The sequence below is a fragment of the Phascolarctos cinereus genome, unplaced genomic scaffold (genome assembly GCF_003287225.1).
Source record: "Phascolarctos cinereus isolate Bilbo 61053 unplaced genomic scaffold, phaCin_HiC Scaffold_5;HRSCAF=322, whole genome shotgun sequence".
NCBI classification, from domain to species: Eukaryota; Metazoa; Chordata; class Mammalia; order Diprotodontia; family Phascolarctidae; genus Phascolarctos; species Phascolarctos cinereus.
The window spans coordinates 201,558,046-201,578,275 of record NW_027555958.1 but is presented as its reverse complement, the minus strand read 5'-3'; the positions used below and the strand labels follow the sequence as shown (position 1 = coordinate 201,578,275).

Here is a 20,230-nt window from a genome sequence, read left to right as displayed (position 1 = left end):
TCCTTAACATCAGAAGGGAGTAAATAGAAGCTAATGACTTTATTAGAAATCAAGAAATAATAACACAATATCAAAAGAATGAAAAAAAATGGAAAATAATGTGAGATATCTCATTGGAGAATCAACTGACCTGGAAAATAGATCCAGGAGAGGTAGTTTAAAAATTATTGCACTACCTAAAAGCCATGTTCCCAAAAAAAGCCTATACATCATCTCTCAAGACATTATCAAGGAAAACTGCCCTGATATTCTAGAACCAGAAGAAAAAATAAATATTGAAAGAACCCATGAATCACCTTCTAAAACAGATCCCAAAAGGAAAACTGACAGGAATATTACAGCCAAATTCCAGAGTTCCCAGGTCAAGGAGAAAATATATCAAGCAGGCAGAAAGAAACAATTCAAGTATCATGGAGCTGCAGTCAGAATAACACAAGATTTAACAGCCTCTACATTAAAGAATCATAAGGCTTAGAATATGATATTATAAGGGGCAAAGGAGCCAAAATTACAAGCAAAAATCACCTACTCAAAAAACAGCGTAATCCTAAGATGGTGGAGTGAAAGCAGTGACTTGCTTGAACTTTCCCCCAAACCCCTCCAAATACCTACAAAAAAAAATGGCTCTAAACAACTTCTAAAGTAGCAGAACCCACAGAAAGACAGAGTGAAACAAATATCCAGCCCAAGACAACCTGGATGGTTGATTGGAAAGGTATATCACGCCGGCCTGGGAGCAGAATGCAGTTTGGCGTGGGCACACAGGCCACAGTGAACCTGGAGGAGGCCTCAGAGGACTGAATCGCGGGCAGCTGTGGGAGTTTCCTGATTTCTCAACCCACAAATGCCAGGGACAACTTTACAAGGTCAGTGGGAAAAGTCTGTTTCTATGGTGCTGAGAGAGAAGAACCGTGGTCTCAGCTCCATTCTGGACCATGGTTTGCGGTAGGGGCTGCTTCCTGAGCCTCTGGCCCACAGACTGAGGAGGAATCCAGTGGCTGATCAGGAGGGATTGCAGGGATCTCTCTGCTGGTGCAGAATTCTTGTGCTTTGACTGTGCGTAGATCTGGGTCACAGTTCTGGGTGGCGGTCCTGGGGCAAGGAGGAGCACTAGCATGGTGGAGCTTGTGGTGGCTGTGGAAAGGAAATATTCCTCACAGTTCCGAAACATAAAAAATGCTTGTGGTCACTTATAGACCACAGCACAGGCTAGGAAAGGAGAAAACACCTTGCCCTTGATCATAGCACCTTGGAAGAACTGAAATTTTACAGGTCCCTAGAAGTATCTCTGAAAACAACTACGCAAAACCCCCAAAGCTTGGGACACTACATTCTCCACACTGGAAAAAGACTCCTACCTTAACAAAGAGTTCATAACTGAAGTCATTGGCTGGGATCATGAGCAAGCAGTGCAAAAAGAGTCAGTCTATATTATCTTACTTTGGTGACAAAGGATCAAAACACACAACCAGAAGAAGACAACGGAGCCAAAGCTCCTACATCCAAAGCCTCCAAAAAAATATGACTCGGTCCTAAGCCATGGAAGAGCTCAAAAAGGATTTTGAGAAGCAAGTAAGAGAAATAAAGGAAAAACTGAGAGTGATGCTAAAGGAGACCCAAAAAGATACTGAAGAAAATAACACCTTAAAAAATGGATTAACCCAAATGGCAAAAGAGGTCCAAAAAACCAATGAGGAGAAGAATGTCCTAAAAAGCAAAATTGGCCAAATGGAAAATGCCCTAAGAATAAAAATTGGCCAAATGGAAAATCCAAAAGCTTACTGAAGAAAATACTTCCTTAAAAATTAGAATATAGCAATTGCAAGCTAGTGACTTTATGAGAAATCAAGACACTGTAAAACAAATACAAAAGAATGAAAAATTAGAAAACAATGTGAAATATCTCATTGGAAAAACAACTGACCTGGAAAATAGATCCAGGAGAGAGAATTTAAAACTTATTGGACTATCTGAAAGTCAAGATAAAAAAAGAGCCTAGACATCATCTTTCAAGAAATTATCAAGGAAAACTGCCCTAATATTTTAGAACCAGAGGGCAAAATAGAAATTGAAAGAATCCACCGACCTCCTCCTGAAAGAGATCCCCAAAAGAAAACTCCTAGGAATATTGAAGCCAAATTCCAGAGTTCCCAGGTCAAGGAGAAAATATTACAAGCAGCCAGAAAGAAACAACTCAAGTATTGTGGAAACACAATCAGGACAACACAAGATTTAGCAGGTTTCATATTAAGAGACCAGAAAGCATGGAATATAATATTCTGGAGGGCAAAGGTGATAAGATTACAACCAAGAATCACCTACCTAGCAAAACTGAGGATAATCCTTCAGGGGAAAAAATGGTCATTCAGTGAAATAGAGGACTTTCAAGCATTCTTGATGAAAAGACCAGAACTGAATACAAAAGTTAACTTTCATATACGAGAATCAATGGAACATGAAGAGGTAAACAGGAAAAACAAATCATAGGAGACTTATTGAGGTTGAACTGTTTACATTCCTTCATGGAAAGATAATATTTATAACTCATGAGACCTTTGTCAGTACTAGGGTAGCTGGAGGGAAAAAATTATATGTATGTATGTATGTATGTATATGGATAGATAGATAGATAGATAGATAGATAGATAGATAGATAGATAGATGGCACAGGGTGATCTGAAGATGAAGGAGTCATATCTGGAGAATAAAAATAAGGGGTGAGAGAGGATTATACTGAGAGAAGGAGAAAGGGAAGGTAAAGTAAATTATCTCACAAAAAAAACAGAAAATAAATGGCTCTTCCAGTGGAGGAGAAACAGGGAAAGGTGAGAGGGAATGAGTGAATCTTATTCTCATAGGATTTGGCTTAAGGAGGGAATAACATACACATTCAATTGCATATGGAAAGCTGTCTTATCCTACAGGAAAATAAGGGGAGAAGAGGACAAGAGAGCAGGTGAATGATATAGAGGAGAGCAGATTGGGAAACAGGGTAATCAGAAGCAAATATTTCTGAGGAGGGACAGGGTGAAAAGAAAGAATAGAATAAATGGGGGGGGAGCAGGATAAGATTAAGAGATATAGAGGTAGTTTTTCACAACATGACTACTATGGAAGTGTTCTGCATAACTGCACATGTATAACCTATATTGAGTTACTTGCCTTTTCAGTGAGGGTGGGTGAGGAGGGAGGAAGGGAGAAAATTTGGAACTTAAAGTTTTAAAAGCACATATTAAAAAAAATATTTTCACATGCAGTTGGGAAATAAGAAATACAGGAAATGGGGTACAGAAATATATCCTGCCCTATAGGAAAGCAGAACGGGGGGAGAGAAAGAAGGGAGGGCAGACTGGGGAAGGGATATTCAGAATGCATGACATCTTGGGGTGGGGGAGGGGTGAGATGGGGTGAAAATTTGGAATTCAAAATCTTGTGGAAGTAAATGTTAAAAATTAAAAATAAATAAATTTTTAAAAAATTTAAAAAAATAAAAACAGCATAATTCGTCAGAGGGAAAATGGATATTCAATGAGATAGAGGATTTTCAAGCATTCTTGATGAAAAGACCAGAGCTGAATAGAAAATTTGACTTTCAAATACAAGACTCAAGAGAAGCATAAAAATGTAAACAGGAAAGGGAAATCATAAGGGACTTAATAACTTTAAAGTATTTATATTCTTACATGGGAAGATATTTATTACTCATAAAACCTTTCTGATTATTTGGGTATTTAGAAGGATCATATATAGACACAGGGTAAAGATGTGAGTTGAATATGAATGGATGATATCTAAAAAATAAAATTAAGGAAAGAAGAATGTATTTGGAGAAACAGAAAGGGAGAACTAGAATGGAGTAAATCATCTCACATAAAAAAGGCAAGAAAAAGCTTTTACAATGGGTAAGGTGAAAGGGTGTGAAGTGAGGGGGAGTGAGTGAATCTTACTCTCATCAGAATTGGCTCAAAGAGGGAATAACATTCACACTCAGTTGGGTATAGAAATCTATCTTATGCTACAGGAAAGTAGGATGAGAAGGGCATAAGAGAAGCATAGTGTTGGTGGAAGGGAGGGAAAATTGGGCAGCACGTAGTTAGAAGTAAAACACTTTTGAAGAAAGACAAGATGAAAAGAGAGAGATAATGAATAAATGAGGGTAATAGGATGGAGGGAAATACAGTTAGCAATAGTAATTCAAAAAAATTGAAGCAAGTTTCTCTTATAAAGGCTTCATTTCTCAAACATGTAGACAACTGAGTCAAATTTATGAAAGTAAGAGCCATTCCCTAATTGATAAACGATCAAAAAATGTGATCAGTTTTTAGATGAAGTAATCAAAGCCATCTATGATCATACGAAAAAAAAATATTCTAGCTCACTATTGATTGGAGAAATGCAAATGGAAACAATTCTGATCTCATACTTATTAAATTGGCTAATAGGACAGAAAAAGTAAATGACAAATGTTGGAGGGGATGTAGGGAAAATGAGACTTTAATGCACTATTGGTGGAATTGTGAAGTGATTCAACCATTCTGTAGAGCAATTTGGAGCTATACCCAAAGGGTTATAAAGTCAAGCATACCCTTTGACCTAACAATACCACTACTAGGTCTCTATCCCAAAAGACATAATAAAAAAATGAAAATGACTTATATGTACAAAAATATTTATAGCAGCTCTTTTCTGGAAGTAAAGATTTAAAAGTTGAGGGGATGTCCATCAATTGGGGAATGGCTGAACAAATTGTGGTATGTGATTATGATGGAATACTATTGTACTAATAAATGATGAGCAGTAGGCTCTCAGAAAAAACCTGGGAAGAGTTGCATTGGCTGATGAAAAGTGAAATGTATTGTGTACAAAGTAACAGCATTATTGTAAGATAATCAGCTGCAAATGACTTAGCCATTCTCAGTAATAACACAATCCAAGACAGTTCTGTAGGACTTATCATGAAAAATGCTATCCATCCCCAGAGAAAGAACTGATGGTCTGACTACAGATCAAAGGATATTTTTTTAACTTTCCCTATTTTTCTTGAGTATTTTTTTCCTTGAGTACATTTTCTTTCACAACATGACTATTATGTTTTGCATGACTACACATGTATAGCCTATATAGAATTGCTTGCCTTCTCAGTGGGCAGGGATAGGGACACAAGTAGGAGGGGAGATAATTTGAAACTCAAATTTTTAAAGGAATGTTAGAATTGTTTTTACATATAACTGAGGGAAAATAAAATATGAAATAACAATAACTCCTTTAAATGCAGAAATGGCTAAATGGAAAAAAGAATTACAAAAGTTCACTGAAGAAATAATCCCTTAATAATAAAAATTGGACAAGTGGAAGGAAATGGCTTCATGAGACATCAAGCAACAATAATTCAAAGTCCAAAGAATGAAAAAACAGAAGATAATTTGAAGTATCTCATTGGAAAAAAGAAAACATTGTCCTAGAAAACAGATGGTGAAGAGAAAGATCATACAAAATTTAGCAACTATCAAGTTAAAGATGTCAAGTGTTTGAAAAATGATATTCTGTAAGGCAAAGAAGCAAGGACTGCAACTAAGAAAAACAGACTCTGCAAAACTGAGCATAATTCTTCAGAAAATGGACATTTAATGAAATATAGGTCTTTCAAACATTCTTTATGAAAAGAACAGAGAATAGAAAATTTGCCTATCAAATAGAAGACTCAAGGTAAACATGAAACTCAAAGGTAAACATGAAAGAGAAATAACACAGGATTCAATAAAAATAAACTGTTGGCCTTTCTATATGTAAAGATGATGTATTCATCTTCTGAGAATTTTATCATTATTAGGGGAGTAAGAAGGATTCTACATAGAGGGAGAGTATTGGATTTAGTTGGTTAGGATGAGATGATACAAAAATATGGAGTGAGAAACAAAGATGCCCTGGGAGAAGGGGAAGGGAGAATTGGAATGAGGAAAACTATCTCACAAAAAAGAGGTACACATGGAAGAGCTTTCATAGTAGAGAGGGAAATGGTAGGTTGGGGGGCCAGCAACACTTAAACCTCATTCACATCTATACATTCAAAGAGGGAAAACACAATTATATACTCTGTAATACCAATCTATCTTACCCAACAGGGAAGTACAATGGTAAGAGGGTTAATAAAAGGGAGAACAGATAGAAGAAGGCAGTGGTTAGAATCAAAACAGACTTCAGAGGAGTGAAAAGATAAAGCATAAACATGACATATTTTATGACTCTAGATATCTGTTGAATATTTGCTTATTGAATTAAACTAGATAGAATTGTTGTAGCATTGAGCAAATCCTGGTTTGTTGAAGCTGCCATGGAGAAACTCAGTAGTGTTTTTTTTGTTTGTTTTTTTTAAATGCCATATAAGATTTCCATGAGTGTTGCATGTGCCCATTTCTATTTCATTACAGGAAGCTGTGGTGCTGTTTGTTTTGAAACTAACAGTTGGCATTTATTTTTAATTTTTTACACTGGATTTCACAATATAATCTTATGCGTGTGAAGTGAATGTATTTTTTTTCTGTGATACTTTAGCTGAATATTATTTTTAATGTGATCCAAAGCCAGAAGGACTGTTGCTAGCCACATAGACATAATAAGGATTGATATTTCAAAGAAAATATTGAGGTTGGAGGAAATGCTTGCCTGTGTTTTGTTTTTCTGTTTTTTTCTTTGCCTTCATTAATTTTTATCAGACGCTCAGGGGATTTTAGGGGTTAACGAAAACAATGGAACCTCTGACCCATAATGTCTTTTACATTTTTTTGAAAAGCAACCTCTGAAATTATTTTGAAGGGGCACAGAAAACATTCAGGAATTAGTGAACATTAAAGTAAACTTTCTGACACAAAGTAAAATAGAGGCTTCGGACAGGGACAATGATACTAGTGAACAGGGATAACAATTTGAAATCAGAATAAAATTCTTCTTACCTGGCCTGTTGTTGGTCATTCAAAAACATATACAATATTGGAGTTTAAGACTCTTCTAGAGAGAAAATGTTTTGTTTTTCTCCTTTCCTTATGGTGAAAAAGTTATTTCTTTTTCTCCCTGGTCTGATAACTAGGTACCTAAACGGTCTGTCTTACTGTCCCTGGAATTGTTGAAGCTTAAACCTCCTACTTCCAAGCTAAATCTCCTTAAGGGAAAGAGGTATCAGCTCAGTGAGAACTTCAAATGAAAGGCCATAAACTAATAGTAAAAGGTGTGTTACAGTCACATGAACAGTGGAGTAAGACCTAGAAGTGAAAAAGCCAGAAGAGTTCTGGCCAACTGTAACTATGTGACCAGCAGAATATTATCCAGTAATAAGTGATAGCACTGCCAGAAAATATTGGTAAACCTACAGCAAAGGTGTCAAACTCGTGGCCCTTATCACATGAAGCCAAAACAAGGTAAAATGTAATTGGGAAATGTGTAACAAAATAAATAAAAATGCAATAAAACATAGGTAAGATTATTTTTTAATTTTCTAATTCAATATACAGCACACAAGGAACCATTTCTATTTGAGTCTGACATCAACACCATACCTTTAATAGCAATCTGCACTACCCAAAGTCTCTTCTCTGTTAGCTAGTCTTCTTTTCATCCTTGTCTCTCTCCTGGGCAAAGCCATTCCTTTTGTTCTCATGAACTAATGAAGTAGTGACAACTTTTTTCTAACTCATACCCATTTTTACCAGAGCACTGAGAAAGCATTATGCTACTATAATGACCAGTACTTTCTTAAGCCAGAGAATAGCAAAACTCATCAGACTGTGTATCTGGGAGATCCAGACAAGCCAGCCAGTTCTCGAGTTCATAGCATTCTGTTTTACCTAATCAAGTCTCAGACAGGCAAGCTTCTCTCAGAAAACTAGGACTCATCATTCACAGTTTCCACCCTGCCCCGACACCAAATCTTTTCTCCTTTTCAAAACTGAGAAGACATTAGTGAATAAGCAGGAACCACTGAAAAGTTTTCCTTCCTGTAAACAGTCTATGCTTCCTCCATAAGATTCTACCAGAGAAACTAGATAACTTCAGAAGTTGATTTTGTGCTTCTTATTTATCTAAAAGTTCAGTTTCTGCCCCTTTCAGGAACCAGACTTCTCATGAATAAAAGGGCCAGTATACTACTTGTGAATTCACTGAAAAGCTAAAATCATTTTACAAATATAAGAACTTTTTTTTTTGGCTAGGCAATTGGGTTAAGTGACTTGCCCAGGGTCACGCAGCTAGTATGAAGTGTCTGAGCCTGTATTTGAACTCAGGTCCTCCTGAATTTTGGGCTGGTGCTCTATTCACTGTGTCACCTAGCTTCCCCCAAGCACTTATTTTTAAAATAATTTTCCCTTCATAGATTTCCTTCTGTTACCCTCCCATATCAGTAACAATCTTTAACATTAGAACTGACATAGGTTTCTAAAGCATTTGTCAAATAATATCACACATTTAGATTGAATGTGTATGCCTTAACCACATGCTCAACTGGAATTTTTATGAAGGCAAGGACTTCTTTAATTAAGGTTTATATGTCCTTAAATTCCTTACATACTGTCCGGCACTCAGCCACCTCATTATAAATGTTCACTCAGTTGAATTCATAATATATTTCTCTATATATGTTTTGAATTTATGTGCACATGTAAATACATGGCAGCATAGCATAGTACATAAAGAGTAGCTATCTGAGTCAGGGACATTTTGATGTAAGTCTTTACATTGACATAAATTAACCTTTTGACCATGGAAAATTCATTTCAATTTTTAGTATCCTGGGACTAAATCCAAGTGTCTTAGACTAAGATTACAAGCTATAAATGTTTCCATACTGAATAAGAGGAGAGAGTTTTTATACCAGGAGTTCTCACATACTGACGAAATGATGGCTTCAGACATTATCATATCATCATCATTGTCATCTTCATCATCATCATCACAATAACAATACAAATATAACCAACATGAAGGGGGATGTCTAAATAATCCCAATTATAGTTTAAATAATTTCTTTTAAGCAATTACCTCATATGTCATAAGAAAAATATGCAGTCTTTTTAATTTTTTCTCTGCTTGTTGAATTCATAATGCTAGTTGGTTTATGCTGCTGTTGTAATTTCTAGGACATTTACTATGAAAGACACAAACACAAGTCATAAATAGGAGTTGAATAATAAAATAAATAATCTTGCCAAAACCTTGCTACCTGCAGATTTATGTGCCACTTAAAGTAAATACCTATCAATAAAACTCATTATTTTACTCCCTTTTGAGATCAACATTTATACTCTCATTTTGGAGCTTTTTTACATGTTCTCAATGGCAAACACCTGCTAATTCCAGACTTTGAACAACCCTCACCTTCATGAGCTTTGAAGTTGCTCAATACCAGCACTTCAGCATTCAGAGATGATCCTTACAGGCACTAATCACTGAGAGCACAAACAAATATTAAAACTGACACCTCCAAGTGAATCTGAGTAGAAACAAGCAAAAACCTCAGTGAAGATATTCAGACCAAGGGATTACTCAAAGAGTCAGCGATCAATACCAGAAATTAAATTAAAAGTACAATAAACTTAACTGAAATCAAAAGAGACAAAGGCAAAGGAGAGATAACAAAGAGTTATTGCTACAATTTATTATATGTCTCTGAGTAAAGCACATCCATAATGGAGAATAAAACATTTTTCCCATTGGGTTTAATTATTGGCTTAACATTATGTCTTGATTCCTTGAAATAAAATGTAGATATATTGAAAGTTGAACCAAATACCTTTTTTCTTTTTTTTTCACACTTTGCCACATGGCCATCATGTGACTTACTACCTTGTTCTCACTACATATTCTTTCTGGTTAAATTTACATGAAAACTGCTGGAAAATTCCACCAGCTCCACTGAATCATTAATTCAACACCTGGTATCTTCTCATATACAGTAGGAATAGTCTAAAGGATCATAATGACATAGGGGAAGGTTTGTCACTTTGATGTCAATAGTTAACACCCAGAAAGAGTCCCAAGTGGCTAAACTCATTACCAGATGAAGGTCACATGGAGGAATATGAGGAAAAATGTTGATAGCTTATCACTTTCCACTTTGGGGTAGCAAGTCCAACCACAAAAATGGTACCAAGGTGTTGGTTAATGTTCAGAGCAGTGGACCAGTGAATGAATCATCCTTCTATGTCACACCCTTTCCTTTCTGTATTCAATTCCATATTCTGACAAAAATGAAGAAGTTATGAGAACCACACAGAATTGCCTCCATAGCTATCTTCTGGGTCCCTTTAAAAGCTTTTTAATACTTGATTTTAATTATTATTTGGAACCATTCATAAAAATCCTCTTCCTTTGATAAGATCAAATCTAAATGGATCTCTATAGACACAGTAAGAATACTGAAATCATAGTATCACTGAGTCAAAAGTTAATTGAACACAACATGGCTTTTTTCACAACTCATGATGACTGAAAAAGTTGTCCAAAGATTCCACAAACTTGACATATTCTCCTTTTTTAAATTTTAATCAACTGTATGTATTTTTCAAATAAGATTTGCACTGAGTTCACTTACTTGAAAAAGAATTTGCAATTCTGAGAACTTCTAATGTAATAACATTTCTGAGAAGAAGCCATATCCTCATCCAAATTACAAATAAAACATCTCCAGTTATTTTAGGTAATGTTTACAATCCTTGTGCATTGATGATTGTTCATGAAGAGTAAGAAAATCTAGAATTTGTTCTTGTCCATTAACTAATAGAGTAAGTCAATCACTCTGATGGTTTCTCATCCTTCAAAAATAAATGATGGGTGGAGCCAAGGTGGTGAAGTGAAATCAGTGACTTGCTTGAGCTCTCCCCCAAACTCCTCCAAATACCTGTAAGAAATGGCTCTAAACAAATTCTAGAGTAGCAGAAACCACAAAGACAGAATAAAACATTTCCAGCTCAAAACAACCTGGATGGTTGATTGGAAAGGCGTATTGTGCCAGGCTGGGAGAGGGGAAGAGTTCAGCTTGGGCTGTGCAAACAAAGACCAGGCCTCAGTGAACCTGGAGCAGGCCTCTAGGGACTGTGTCATGGGCAGCTGTGGTAATTTCCAGACTTCTCAACCCACAAAGACCAAAGACAACTTAGAAGGTCTGTAGGAAAAGTCTGTGACTGCAGTGAGAAAGAAGCTCAGTACCAACCCCAGTCCCTGCACATCCCCAGGCCAGCAGCTGCTTTCTAAGTTCTCTGCCCACAGATAGAGGTTTAATCAAGTTGGAGATTGCAGGGATCTCTTTGATGGTGCTGAGACAGGATTGTCTTGCTTTGTCCATGCTTGGATCTAGGTCACAGTTCTGAGTGGTGGTCCTGGGATGAGGAAGAGTGCTGGAGTGGTGGAGCTTGTAGAGACAGTGAAGAGTGAATCTTCTTCACAGTTCCAAGGCAGAAAAGAGTGCTTGTGGTCACTCATAGACCAGAGCACAGGCCAGGAAAGGAGTAAACACCTTGCCCTTGATCATACCACCCTGGAAGAAGTGAAAATTTAAAAGTCCCTAGAAGTATCTCTGAAAACTGCCGCACAAAACCCCAAAGCTTGGAACAGTACATGCTCCACACTGGAAGCAGACCTCTACCATAACAAAGAGTTTATAACTCCAGTAATTGGCTGGGATCATGAGCAAACTGTGCAAAAATAGTCAGACCATAGAATCTTTCTTTGGTGACAAAGAAGACCAAAACATACAATCAGAAGAAGACAACAAAGTCAAAACTACTACATCCAAAGCCTCCAAGAAAAATATGCATCAGTCTGAGGCCGTGGAAGAACTCAAAAGGGATTTTGGGAAGCAAGTAAGAGAAGTAGAGGAAAAACTGGGAAGAGAAATTTGAGTGATACAAGAAAATAATGAAAAAGAAGTCAACAGCTTCCTAAAGGAGACACAAAAAATACTGAAGAAAATAACTTAAAAAAATAGCCTAACCCAAATGGCAAAGGAGGTCCAAAAAGCCAATGAGGAAAAGAATGCCTTAAAAACAGACTTGGCCAAATGGAAAAGGAAGTCCAAAAGCTCACTGAAGAAAATGCTTTCTTAAAAATTAGAGTGAAGTAATTGGAAGTTAGTGATTTTATCAGAAATCAAGACATTGTAAAACAAAACCAAAAGAATGAAAAATAGAAGGCAACATGAAATATCTCATTGGAAAAACAACTGACCTGAAAAATAGATGCAGGAGACATAATTTAAAAAGTATTGGACTGTCTGAAAGCCATGATCAAAAAAAGAACATAGACATCAACTTTCAAGAAATTACCTAGGAAAAGTGCCCTGATATTCTAGAACCAGAGGGTAAAAAGAAATGGAAAGAATCCACTGATGACCTTCTGATAGAACTCCCCCAAGGAAAACTCCTAGGAATTTTGTAGCCAAATTCCAGAGTTCCCAGTTCAAGGAGAAAATATTGCAAGCAGCCAGAAAGAAAAATTCAAGTATTGTGGAAACAAAATCAGGATAACACAAGATTTAGTAGCTTCTACATTAAAGGACCAGAGGGCTTGGGATATGATATTCCATAGGTCAGAGGAGATAGGATCACAGCCAAGAATCACCTACCCAGCAAAACTGAGTATAATCCTTCATGGGAAAAAATGGATATTCAGTGAGATAGAGGACTTTCTAGCATTCTTGATGAAAAGACCATAGTTGATTAGAAAATTCCACTTTCGAATACAAGACTCAAGAGAAGCACACAGAGGTAAACAGGAAAGAGGAATCCTAAGGGACTTATTAAGGAAAGATGATATTTTTAACTCATGAGACCTGAGGGAAAAAATCAGATAGATAGACAGACAGATAGACAAATAGAGAGAGACAGAGACAGAGAGACAGAGAGACAGAGAGAGAGAGAGAGAGAGAGAGAGAGAGAGAGAGAGAGAGAGAGACAGACAGACAGAGACAGAGAGAGAGACAGACAGAGAGAGACAGAGAGAGCACAGGGTGAGTTGAAGATGAAGGGTGATATCTAGAGAATAAAATTAAGGGGTGAAAGAGAATTATACAGAGAGAAAGAGAAAGGGAGAGGTAGAATGGGGTAAATTATCTCACATAAAACAGACAAGAAAAGACTTTTATAGTGGAGGGGAAGTGCAGAAAGGTGATAGGGAATGAGTGAGACTTATTCTCATCAGATTTGGCTTAAGGAAGAAATACCATACTCACTGCTCAGTGCAGCAGCAGCCCTTCTTCCTCCACAGTGGTCAGTTACGACCCCTGACTCCCCAGCAACCATGTTGAAGGGACCTGCAGTTGGCATTGATCTTGGCACCACTTACTCCTGTGTGGGAGTCTTCCAACATGTGAAAGTGGAGATCATTATTAACGACCAAGGAAACAGAACCACCCCAAGCTATGTTATCTTCACTGACACAGAACGTTTAATCAGTGATGCTACAAAGAATCAAGTTGCAATGAACCTCACCAACACAGTTTTTGATGCCAAATGTCTTATTGGTTACAGATTTGATGATTCAGTTGTACAGTCAGACATGAAGCATTGGCCTTTCATGGTGGTGAATGATGCAGGCAGGCCTAAGGTCCAAGTGGAGTACAAAGGGGAGGCCAAAAGTTTCTATCCAGAAGAAGTATCTTCTATGGTCTTGACCAAGATGAAAGAAATTGCTGAAGCTTACCTTGGGAAGACTGTCACAAATGCTGTGGTCACAGTACCAGCCTGTTTCAATGACTCCCAACGTCAGGCCACAAAAGATGCTGGAACCATCACTGGTCTCAATGTGCTCTGAATCATCAATGAACCAGCTGCTGCTGCTATTGCTTATGGCTTGGACAAAAAGGTTGGTGCTGAGAGAAATGTGTTGATCTTTGACCTTGGAGGTGGTGCTTTCAATGTCTCCATCCTTACAATTGAATATGGCATCTTTGAGGTCAAGTCCACAGCTGGGGACACCTACTTGGGTGGGGAGGACTTTGACAACCAAGTGGTCAACCATTTCATTGCCAGTTCAAGCAAAAGAACAAGAAGGACATAAGTGAGAACAAGAGGGCCGTTCATCATCTGTGCACTGCTTGTGAATGTGCAAAGTGTACCTCTCCTCTAGTACCCAGGCCAGTATAGAGATTGACTCTCTCTACGAAGGTATACACTTCTATAGATCAATCACCCAAGCCTGTTTCAAAGAGCTGAATGCTGACCTCTTCCATGGCACACTGGACCCTGTGGAAAAGGCCTTAAGAGATGCCAAGCTAGATAAATCACAGATTCATGACATCATCCTGGTGGGTGGTTCCACTCACATCCCCCAAATCCAGAAGCTTCTGCAAGACTTCTTCAATGGCAAAGAACTCAACAAGAGTATCAATCCTGATGAGACTGTTGCCTATGGTGCAGCTGTCCACGCTTCCATTTTGTCTGGGGATAAATCTGAGAACCTACAGGACTTGCTGCTGTTGGATGTCACTCCTCTTTCCCTTGGAATTGAAACTGCTGGTGGAGTCATGACAGTTCTTATCACACATAATATCACTATCCCCACCAAGCAGACACAGACCTTTACCACCTATTCACACAACCAGCCTGGTATGCTTATTCACATTTATGAAGGTGAGAGAGCAATGACAAAGGATAACAACCTGTGTGGCAAGTTTTAGCTCACAGGAATCCCCCCCCAGCACCCAGGGGTGTTCCTGAGATTGAAATAACATTTGAGATTGATGCAAATGGCATCTTCAATGTTTCTGCTGTGGATAAGAGCACAGGCAAGGAGAACAAGATCACCATCACCAATGACAAAGGCCATCTGAGCAAAGAAGACATTGAGCGTATGGTCCAGGAGGCTGAGAAATACCAAGCTGAGGATGAGAAGCAGAGAGACAAGGTGTCTTCCAAGAATTCCCTTAAATCTTATGCTTTCAACATGAAGGCTACTGTAGAGGATGAAAAACTGCAAGGCAAAATTGGTGATGAAGACAAACAGAAGATCCTTGACCAATGTAATGAAATCATCAACTGGCTGGATAAGAACCAGACTGCTGAGAAGGAAGAATTTGAGCATCAGCAGAAAGAATTGGAGAAGATCTGCAACCCCATCATCACTAAGCTGTACCAGAGTGCAGGGGGCATGCCAGGAGGCATGCCTGGTGGGTTCCCAGGGGGTGGAGCAGCCCCATCTGGAGGTGCTTCTTCTGGATCCACCATTGAAGAGGTTGACTAAACACAGGAGAAGAAAGAGCATTCCACACAGCTTTCCAAAAATTGAAGGACTCAAATTTATAGCCAAGGCAGCAGCAGTTTCAAAGTAACATAAGCTACTGCGTAAATCTGGGCATTCTGAATACTTGAATGTGTGCAGAGGGAGAGAAGTGAACAACGTTGCACTTTATCGGTACTGTAAACAAGTGGAAACGCAATTCTTGTCCTAAAGAATAAAATCTATTTAAACTTGAAACCATAAAAAAAAAATACCATACTCATCAATTGGGTATGGAAATCTAGGGGGCAGCTGGGTGGTGCAGTGGATAGAGCACTGGCCCTGAAGTCAGGAGGACCTGAGTTCAAATTCAGCCTCAGACACATAACACTTACTAGCTGTGTGACCTGGGCAAGTCACTTAACCCCATTGCCTAGCTAAAAAAAAAAAAAAAGGAAATCTATCTTACCCTACAGGAAAATGGGGGGTGGGAAAAAGAGGGTGGGGATGATGAAGGGGAAGGCAGATTGGGAGAGGGGGTAATCAGAAGCAAGCACTTCTAAGGAGGGACAGGTCAAAAGAGAGAATAGAATAAATAGGGGGGTGGGATGGGATGAAGAGAAATATAGTTTTCCACAACATGACTACTATGGAAGTGTTTTGCATGACCACCCATATATAACCTGTATTGAGTTGCTTGCCTTCTCAATGAGGGGGGGTGGGGAGGGATAAAAGGAGAAACTTTGGAACCCGAAGTTTTAAGAACAATAATTTTTTTTTCACATGCAACTGGCAAACAAGATACACAGGCAATGGGGTATAGAAATCTATCCTACTGTACAGGAAAATAGAAAGGGAAGGAGATAAGAGGGATGGAGATAGAAGGGAGGGAAGATTAGGGGGAGGGGTATTCCAAAAGCACACCATCTTAGGGTTGGGGGAGGGATGAGATAGGGAGAAAATTTGGAATTCAAAATCTTGTGTAACTGAATGTTGAAAAGTAAAAATAAATAAATAAATATGTATAGAGCTTTTTTAAAAAAAGAGTACAAAAAAATGATAAATATTATCAGGGTATGAATAAATTTTTGTGAAAAAATATATCAAGAGATTAAATATAAGCACCCTGAGGTTAGGCTGTTTTCTTTTGATTTGTTTTGTGTCTCAACCCCTAGCAATACAGATAGATAGATAGATAGATAGATAGATAGATAGATAGATAGATATAGATGTATGAAAGGAGGTAGATATATATACACACACATATATATTATATGTTACATATATTATATGTTATATATATAGTATACATATAACATGCATTATGCATATCTATATATATATATATATATATATATATATTTCTCTATCACATTTCTATTGTTCTAGATACCTTTCTACACTCCCCTTATCCTATTCCCTCACCCTCTTATTTCTTTATGAATTTGGAAGACTTTTATTTCCTTCTAAGTATATATACACACACACATATATATATATATATATATATATACATATGTGTGTGTGTATGTGTGAGCTGTCTCTTTAAGCCAGACCTGTTGTGAGTAGGATTCCCTCTAAAAATCCTTCTCTTATCCTCTCCCTCTCCCTATCCCCTTTGCCTTCTTTCTTTCTGAATTGTATATGTTTTGGGCCCTCTTTAACCCATCCCAATGAAACTAGGGTTCCAGAGCTACCAGCCCTCCTCTCTCATTTTACTATGTTACCTCATTTGTTCCTTTCAACAAACATGGAATGTAGGTTCCAAGCTAGTTCCTCCATTAGAGGAAGCTGAGGCAGACAGATGATAAGAGACTTATCCAGGGTCACACAATAAGTGCCTAAGGCTAGATTTAAGCACCTTCTCTACCCTCCCCCAAACACTTTCTAGTTCTGCATCTATAATTAAATCAATATTATCATTGCTGCTGGAAAAAGTCTGCCATTCTACTCCCTTAGAGCTCCATTCATTCTCCCCATCATTTTGCAAACCAGAACACACCTTCCCTGACTAACATTACTCAATATGCATTGTCACCTTTGTGAATATAAGCTCGTTGATTTTAGGTAACTATTTTTAATTTTTACTTTTATATTTGTGTCTGCAGATTTTCTCACAGTGCTAGGTGGATAGCAAGTGAGTAATATTCTGTTTTTTTTCATTCAATAAGATCAAATAAGACTGTCACAGAAGCAGTTTTGGATAGAGTGTTGGTCCAGAAGTCTGGAATACTTGAGTACAAAGCCTGCCTCTGACACTTACTAGCCTTTTGATTATGGATAATTAGCTTCATTTCTTTGTGCCACAGGTAATTCCAAGTTGTTGTTTTTTTTCTACAAAGTCAGTTTATGATCTATATTACTTGAGGGAGTTCTCAGAATGGGAGCTCACCATAGTGATGAAAAAAAATCTTATGTAGGTAGCATATCTAATGAGAAAATCAATTGTTTTGCTAATAGAAAGACTAAATTATTGAAAAAACACTTTCTTAACATCATTTGGTTTTCTGTCACTCTGGTATTATAGATAAGGCAGTGGACATTGAATCAGAAGACCTGTGTTTCACAGCATACTTTCTCTGTGATCTTGCCCAAGTTTCTTATCTCTGTGACCCTCAGATTCCTTGTCAGTAATACTGAGTTAGTGATATTTCCATTAGTGTGTCCATAGGATTATTTGGAGGGGAATGTATTGTATATCTCATATTGTTACATCAGTGCTTTAACTATGTTCATGAGGCAACAAGTTCTTAAGGGGAAAAGGTTGTCTACCTTCCCAATAGTTTCACTGCCAAATAAGTAATCTCACTGTGTTTAGAAGATATGTTCTAATGAGAATCAGACTCAATGGAAGTAGAGATACATTATATCACACAGCATTTCATCAATAAGGGTTAAAAACATCACATTGAATATGTATGTATGTATATCCATATGTGTATACATGCATACGTACATGTATGGATGTTTGCATTGCATATATGACATATATGGGTGTATATATGTTCATATGCATTGTGTATACACACGTGTGTATATAACCTATATATGTATTTGTGTGTATGTGTGTGTGTGTATGCCAAAAGAGAAAGATGTATTAATAACAGATATATTTACTTGGTACTTCTTATTGTTTTTAACATTGAGGGTATTCATTTCCCCTCATCCCTGGCATTTTCAGATACATAGATTCATCTTGGATATTTACAGGCACCTAGAGTAGTGGAACTCTTGCTTTTGTCCTTTCAAAATTATTTTGTGGATAAGAATATCATTTTTGTTAGAGAAGTAATGAAACTAGTACTTTCACCTAAGAATCTATAACTTAATTTTATAGTTTAGGTTTCTGTCTGAATAATGAACACTCCATTACAGGTAACACTCTTCAAAAATAATTTTGTATCTCAAATGCCCAACACAGTTCCTTGAAGTCAAAAGTTATTAAGCAGTTATTATATGACAACACAGTAGGAGCTTAATAAATGATTTTTAAATTATATTGAATAAACTATTTATTTTAAAATGATATTGAATCAACTATTTATTAATGATGAAAGGCACCACTGTATTAACATGAAGGAAAAAAATCAAAAGTCTTATTTTACTTAAATAGAAAAGATGAGGTTAATTACATTGCTACCCATAGATGGGAAAATCTCATTTTTGACTTGAGAGATAGGTGCATGTTATGGGACAGCATGCTTTGAAGTTTGGCATCCTCCAGGGACTAATAGCAACAATTGACTCGAGGTGTTCTTGGTTCTACTTCACCACTTTACCACTGGGAAGACATATGTAGATAAAATCAGCAGATTCTGGGAGTGATTATTATGGAAGATATTATTTTTGACAGATGAATTGCTTTTATTTTTTTCTATGCTATCAAAAAAATGAAAAATTGAAAATATGTTTTAAGCAGGGATAACTGTGGTTGCTGCGTACTGCAGCTCTGCTTTCAAGTAGATGAAAAGACTTCAAGCTAGGTCTGACAATGTCCAGTCATAGCATGAAGGGTAAATTCTTCATGGAGTGTGCATTAGTGTGAGGTATTGTTCTTTCTACCCTCCCACCCCAATAAATTACCTTCATTCAAGATAAATGTAAACACAAAAACAAACTCTAGCAATGACTGATAATGTCATTCTCCTTCACTATGCCCTTGAAACTTCTAACAAAACAGTATGTTCTCTTAGAAGACGTTAATACATAACAATAAAATGCTGAGAGATTACAATAGTATTTTTTTAAATCAAACTTTGATTGGCATTCATTTTGAATTTTTTATTCATGTTATTTATTAACATCTTTATTGTGCACAATTGTAGTTTCAAGTTAAACTACAGATAATAGAAATAAGAATTATAACAGTTCATATTTATAGAATGTGTTATGGTTTTAAAAGTACCAAATTTGTCTTTGAAATTATGCTAGATCATAGAGTTTATTATTAGACAGTTGACATTATTTACTGTTGGCATATAAGTGTACGCTTTCTATGAATTTGTGAATACATAATAAGGTTTTTCAAAGCAAAGGGAATTTTTTCTTGGATAAGGACTATAAATTCATCACTTTAACTGCTTCTTTTAGTGATAAAGATCACAATGCATCTGTACCATTAAGGCATTTCATGAATTGTTATAAATGAAAAAAAAATAATCCTCTAGTGGCCAAATGAATAACGATAAACCTCTCCAAATTTTACTAGGTTGACCCTCAGAAAGAACAAACTTGCTAGGACTCTACTTGAAAATCTTCTTGTCTTATAGCATATGCCAGAAAGGGAAATTCATTGGAATAGACCTTGAGGACCTAGGGTCATTTCTGAATCATTATAAGAACTGGAATGCCAATTAACCTCAGGCTTCGAAGACGAGGTGTCTTGTCAAAAAGTACTCAAGAGGGGATCCTGGGAGCCAACGTGGCAGAGTAAAAGCTGTGGCTTGCTTGAGCTTTCCCCCAAACCCCTCCAAATACCTGTAAAAATGGCTCTAAACAAATTCTAGAGCAGCAGAACCAACAACAACAACAA

General features: G+C 37.1%; 1 pseudogene; it reads left to right on the top strand.

Moving 5' to 3' along the window:
- The first annotated feature begins 13,281 nt into the window (after window positions 1-13,281).
- LOC110217678 (heat shock cognate 71 kDa protein pseudogene) lies at window positions 13,282-15,292 on the top strand (annotated as a pseudogene).
- Window positions 15,293-20,230: the final 4,938 nt, after the last annotated feature.